This window comes from Carassius auratus, chromosome 34 (assembly GCF_003368295.1).
Source record: "Carassius auratus strain Wakin chromosome 34, ASM336829v1, whole genome shotgun sequence".
Taxonomy (NCBI): domain Eukaryota; kingdom Metazoa; phylum Chordata; class Actinopteri; order Cypriniformes; family Cyprinidae; genus Carassius; species Carassius auratus.
The window spans coordinates 184,085-191,311 of record NC_039276.1 but is presented as its reverse complement, the minus strand read 5'-3'; the positions used below and the strand labels follow the sequence as shown (position 1 = coordinate 191,311).

At 37.8% G+C, this 7,227-nt stretch overlaps 1 pseudogene; it reads left to right on the top strand.

Moving 5' to 3' along the window:
* LOC113052869 (ceramide kinase-like protein) overlaps nucleotides 1-7,227 on the top strand; it is a 50,870-nt pseudogene continuing 43,643 nt past the window's right edge.

Sequence of the window (7,227 nt, the reverse complement as noted above, 5' to 3'; positions counted from 1 at the left end):
CAAATGTAATGATGAGCTGAAATAGTAATTACGCTAAATGCGAGTGAGGGCAGCGCGCGCGCTCGGCTAAGAAAACCCAGCGGGCGCGCGCGCTCCAGAGGTGCACGGAGACGAGGAACTTCCTCAAAAGCCTAGAGACCGGGAGCGCGCCAAACCGGTAAATTGATACACAAAGGCGAGTTCACAACATTCACACGATGTTTCAATTCCCGTGTAAATCGATAAATGTCCTGCACGCGTGTTCGGAGAATCGGGAAGAGTTGCACGAGACGCAATCGGTGTCTTCTCGCGGGACGAGAAAGCGAGTCAAGACAAAAAAGAAAAAGCCAAAACAGCAGCAAAACGCGACTCTCATCTTTCTCGACCACTCGGTTATCCACGGATGACGCCCACAAGGAGCGAAAAGAAAAGAAATATAGACCGGACGAGCCGATTGTAAGAGGAATCTTCCAAATCGGGAAGAAGAGCTACTACGTTGTTCTCACGGCAACGCGGGTCACATGGACGCCCATTCAGTCCGAGACCCCTACAGGTGAGCAGCGCCGCGCTCTGTTTGCCGCCGTCTCCATGGTGATTGTATGCTACACCTGTTTCCGTCCTGTGTGTCTGACGCTCAAAGTCATATACGCCTCGTGCACGATGCACATGCAATCTCAGCATTGGAAAAGTGCTTGCACATGGACTCAACAGAAGCAAAGACTGTAGTTTGTAAACTTTTTAGAATGTTACAATGAATCATTTCATTTTCATTCAAAGTCTTTCTTAATTTGGTTATGCATATATTTCTGTCTTGTACATGAATACAAAAAAAGAGCAAATATCTTACAGAGATGTTTTTAAGACAGAGTCATCAAAGACTGTAGAAGCTTGGTTTTATGAAGGTTTGGTTTTTGAATTTAGAAATTATTTTGGTGTCTCTCTCACACATTTTTTTTTGGTTATGTATATACTGTAGGCCTTACACACGATGACCACATAGGTCTACAAGTAACAAACTCTAGACTTGCACATCAGAAAGTTGCATTTTCAGAAATATATGGATTCTTCGACCACAGCACATTCTTTTACATGACTACACTGTTTTAGTGGGACTGAAAACGCAAACTTTTGAAAAAGAATGCAAGTTTTTGAAAATGATACCGTTTACCGTCTCTATGTAAACTATGAAAATGGGAATAAGAAAATGGTGATGACATGCGCATAAATGTTATGTGTTCAGTCAATAGGAGCATAGTGTTTATAATGACATCGCCAACTTGTGGCCTGGCATGCATAATAATACAGCATTTTTTTTGTGGATCTGTGGAAGTTGCAACATTAAAAAGGACCAAAAATATCCTTTGTAATATTTTTTTTTAAATAAAAATAAACTTCTTTATTTATTTTCACAAAAAGTATGCTTCTCCATCAATATTCAATAATTTTTTTTTTTTTTTCTAATTGTTGTAAACATTAGAACCAGAAATAGGCAAATTGCGGGATGCCTTTATCTCCCTTGTATCCTGTAATAATTACACAAGCAAAAGGGGGCTACAACAATATAACAATTCAAAAAAGGGGGGAAAAGGGGTAAAATCAGTCCTGCCAGAAACTCATGTGTAACAGCTGTGCTGGTAATGGACTCCGGCTGACTGTTGTGGCCACCTAAAGTAGGGCATCTGTCAGTCTTGTGGACAGTTAGCAAATGTCCAAGTAAATGATACTCAAAACTACCATCTGCATCATTATGCTAAGAAGATAACCATATGACTTTAGGAGGATTTGATTTCATTTAATATCAGTGAAACTCTAAGCTGTGCAGTTCTTTTGCTTTGGGTTTTATTCAAGGGATCCACTTACATTTTGAGTAACTAGAAATGTATGCAAACATGTCAGAGGGGGGCGTTCTATGGGAAATGCAGCAGCATCAAATAAAAACATGCATTTGTGAATGTAAGTCCACCTTTGCTGCAATCTTTGAGACATTCATTAAAAAAAGCCCTCCAAAATTGCTCTTAAAGAGTAGATTCCCGATTTGATTGACCAGGAAACAAAACCAAATGGAGAAAATGAAACCATTTTGAAACACGCCCAGTAGTTTGAAGCTGAGGCATGTACTTCCTGTCTTTGGCTGTTGTTCTGCTCAGGCACTTCAAAGTGTGAGTGCTGCCGAGTGCAAGAGAGACTTTCAGTCAGAGTAAGCTTTATAGACAGTACTTTTCATCTGTGATCCAAGCTAATGTTATTAAGCCAGAGCTCTCATTACACAGAAAGCATTCATCTAATAACCCCCTATGGCCTTTACCAAATGTTCGCTTAAAAATGCCAAAAAATGACTGAGAGATCCCAATATGCTGGGGTCTCTATTTGACGCTCATGTGCTTTTTTTCTGCCGAGGGATAACAGATCAGAATATTGCCCCTGATCCCTCACTACAAATGACTGAGAGAGATTGAAGGACATTATCCAGCAGACAAACACAATATCAAATTACATGACTGCAATGTGGCATTTCAGAACTTGTTTCTATGACAACACTGAGTGTTGGATTTCAGTGATGATGTGATACTTTTGTTTATATCTCCCGTTGCTTAATTTCTGATTATGTCACATGCTTTACACCTACAAAACAAAAACAACTGTGATCAAATTAATTTCTTAACATTTAAACAGTTTGCTTATGTGTGCACATGTATACATATTACAATAACTAGTTTTTTTTTTTTTTAACTGTTCTCTATATTTTAGTAAAGTAAAAGTATTTCTTTAAATATTCAAATGGAAAAAGATTGTAATAATGTTTCACAATATTACAGATTTGTCTGTTTTTATATTAAAATAAATGTAGCCTTGGTAAGCATGAGAGACTTCTTGGAAAAAACATAAAAAAAAAAAAAATCACAATTACTCCAAACTTTTGATCAGTATAGTGCATATACTCTGTCATCATTTACGTATGATGTTGTGACTTGGAACAAAAAATAGATTTTTATTCTTTTTATTCTTTTATTATTCTTTGTATTTTGTCAGAAGAAAATCATATGGGTTTGGAATGACATGAGGATAAATAAATGATGACAGAAATTTCATTTTTGGGTGAACTATCCCTTTAAGACACCACTAGCTGCGGAGCTAACATCAGTTTCTTTTTTTAGAGGTCAGCACTATATGTTACAAAAATACCAATGAAAAATTGTCTTATTGCATTACCTAGAGCTGATCCAGAGTAAACAACATGCCAGTTAGCTCACCTTTTAGAAATGAAGGTAGAGCCGGGTGAATTGGCCTCATATTCCACAACAACCACAGAAGCTTGCGGGAGACTGGGATTGTTTGCCAAAGGGATCTAGGTTTGACTTTTTGAACCCTGAATTTGCTTAGCATTGGCCTTGGCTTTACTTCAGTGTGTCTGCTGAATGTACAAACGCCGTGATTTGATCTGACTGCCAGAGCAGTTCACGCCTCCAGTCCACGCAGTTCATTTAGATCACTCTGGTGGGTTCATGTCATGTGGGTGCTGATTTTACCTCTGGCTCTGTAGAAATATACTAACAAAGCTCCTGGGTCAGAGATTGCAAATCTATCCTTTTATTTATTTTAATTTATATCATAAAACTGGATACAGAATGCAATAGTTTAAGTAAAAAGTTAACACTGAGTTGTGTTCCACCGCTAAAATGTTTGTACTGAATTCTACTGCTTAAATGATTGCTCATGTCAGCAGATGAACCTATAGGAAAGAAAATCACGCATGAGATCGCTTCAGTATCTCTTTTTTCTTTCTTGTGAGAGCAATGAGATTATATGTAGTATTTTGTTTCTCCAATTTTTATACTGAACAAAAAAAACACCGTTAAAATATTAATATTAGTTTTAGTACAATTAATATTAGTTTTGTGTGTGTACAATCTGAGATTAATATGAACTCACATATCATTTAATAGTTTAATAATTCATTTAGTGGTCCTGTAGCTCAATTGGTAGAGCATTGTAATAAAACAAATAATAAGGTTGGATTAAACTGCTATTTTTAAATCTATAATCAGATATGTGCATTGCAGGGATTTTCCTTTCTATGCAGGAGAATCTAATTACCTTATAGAGTGTATCCTGTATGCATGCTCATTTATCTCTGATAGGGAATAATACATTAGATGAGAGATGTAGAATGCAGTTATTCTTCTATATGAATTTTAAAATGATTTTGTTTCAGATTAAATCTTAAAATATTGACTTTAGTTCTCAGCTTCTGTTTTATAGTTCACTTTAGGCATTTATATGCAGAAATGAGCATGTCATGTAAGCAAATGCTAGATGGTTAACCATACATAAGCTGCGGTACTAGATCTTTGAAAATGACCTGTTTTTCCCAGAACTCTGAGGACTTTGGTTGACCATTGCGGTCAGCATGGAGCATCTGCCCTAGTGAAGCTCACTGGAACTGGACTGACTGGCTCAGCCTCAGATTTCTGAGACTAATTGCACCGCTGAGGTTATCTGATCCCATTTCACAGCACCGAGGGACATAAGGGGGACATTTTTTAGTCCAGACATTCTCCATCCATGGAAAAATGCTGGGCAGAGACGAGATCGTACAGTAGTCAGTCAACGTCAGTTCTAAATAACGGTATACTCTTCAATAAACATCAATCAAAAAAAAAAAACATGTTTTGTGACTTCAGATATGTTGATAAGTATTGTTAATTTAGCAATTTAGTCTCATTAATGAAGTTATGTTACACATTTAAGCAATACAGTCTTACAGACCCCCACCCCCTTCATGTCCCCAAATTATTTTGGCCAGGAGCATAATGAAAAGTAGATGACTATAATTGTTTATTTCTAGAGCCTGTTTAAAAATAATGAGCAGATCATCATTAGCATCAATAATGAGTCATTATGCTGAGACATGCTCAGCTCTTCTACTAACACCTGAGACTCGGAGTTGGAGCCTCTGGTTACAGACCCAACGAGATAGACGTACATGCTTCCAAAACACCACAACAGCATAAGAATGAGCATAAGAACAGTTTTGTATTGTATGAAATGCATCCCGCCATAAGCCTGCCATGTGTTCACCAGAGCAAATTTAAACACAAGTTGTTCCAAATTTGTATGACTTTTATTCTTTTGCAAAACACAAAAGAAGATATTATGAAGAATTCCGAACCACACTGGACCTTACTAAAAAAAAAAAAAAAAAAAAAAAAAAAAAAAAGAAGAAATTAATTGCATTTATTGCACTGATCGGCACGTAATTTTTACAATCCCACAAAGGACTGTGTACAATTATGGACTCTGTGTGGTTTGACAAAAGCCAAAAATATATAGTAATACGCTGCATTGCACATGCAAAGCAGTGTTTGATTTTTATAAATTCTTTAAAATGCTATTTATCTAGCAGGTTGTCCTATGCAAGCCAATCAGCTGGCTTGTGTACCAAACACAGTCAAAGTTCAAGTGTGTGACCCCTCTGTATTGCAATAGGGGTATACAGTGTCACAGTCTAATTGCATACAGGGAACAAACAGACGCTGCCTCCTTTGTTTGCATCCAGGGGGCTTGAAAACGGTAATATAAAAATGTAAATATTGGGTTTTGGTGTGTGGGTCTAGGGACACAGGCTTCCACAGGCACAGGTGGAAAATATGCTCTCTGATGCCATGCTGGGAACCACATGGCCCCACACAACATGGGGGCAAAGAGTGGCTTGCTGACCTGGCATAGGCTTTCTGCAGTTGGACCCTTTTCAAACAACGGTATTAGTTTCATCTGTGAGAGTGCTGCATGCATCAACAATGAGTAGGGTGAAGAAGAGACAAAGAGACTGATGCCAAACTGAACCCTGTTAATGCAGGTGAAACAGATGAGACATTCATGGATATTTTCTATATTGAGAAGTAATTATAGATTTTTACTTTTTCTGAAGGAAAGAGTGGTGCTTACCTGTGCATATTTCATTTGGATGATACTATGATGTTGTAGGGGGTTACCAGGGCATTGCTATGCAGTTTCTAGAGGTTTCTATGAGGTTACTTGATGGTTCAAAGTTTAAGAGCCCACCTTTAAGTCTTCGTATTGCTTCTTAAAGTGCACTTTTATCAAATTTTCCTAGTTAAAATATGAAACAAAATACATTTATTTGAGATGCAACACTGCATTAGATACTAAGACTTGTTTTGTTGTATCTTTTATACAAGTGTATTTTTTTTATTTTACTGCACTGACAGATCTTTATTTTATTTTATTTTATCATGTTTTAAGTTAAAAACAAGAGCAAAAAAAAAAAAAAAAAAAAGTGAAACAACAACAACAACAACAAAAACAACCCTTCTCCTCAGCTACAGCCGCAGGCCGATCATTTATGTCTGGATCACAAACAGTATGAGATTAGTTACATGTTGAAGTTTAATACTTGGTTTGTTCATACCACTATTGTTAAGTACGAGCAGTAGGCTACTAAAAGTGATTCTTCAAGCACCACCTGAAAAAATCAGTGCATATGCATCAGACCATATGTATATTGAAATCTCACTGTTACAAAGTCTAGCAGCTCAAATCACTGCCGGTGCAGAATTGATTCTTTTTGTCCATACATTAGTTGGATGATGACATGACGTCGGGCCCCCTGCATCTCGCCTTTGCCGGAGAGCTGCTGAGAGGAAGCTTGTATCCATCTGGAAGCAATAAAGTTTTCTAGAAGAGTGCACAGTTTTATTTAATCTCCCGATGTCGTACTGTGCCTCAAATGAAGGGCTGTTCCCATCTTGTCATCTGAAATCAACCTCATGTGCGCCAGAATATGACACTTGCCACGCTGGGGGGCCACAGAAACGTTGTTCTATGCTTTGTTTTCTGCTCTCTGGATATCCGCCTTGCGAGGCCCAACAGAACTGGTATTTTCAAACTAATTAACAATTTCCTAGTATGCAAAAGCTTATGACAACCAGCAATTCTAAACTGACAGAGATGATTTAAAGTCAGTTTTAAATGCTTTTTTTTGCTGTATTGTCCATGCATGCTGGACATGCAATTTTTATTAGCAAGTGTAACAACTCATCCAACTCTACAGAGTTTCTTTTCATCCAGCCTGATTTCATAGTAGCCCAGAAAACATGAATTGGCAGCCGGTGAGTGTGATGAGAGCTTGAGCGTGTGTGTGTGTGTGTCAGTGCTGGCTGAGAGTGGTGTCTACACACAGTGATACATGTAACTGTCAATGAGAGAACTGAGATCTCCGGAGGAGGG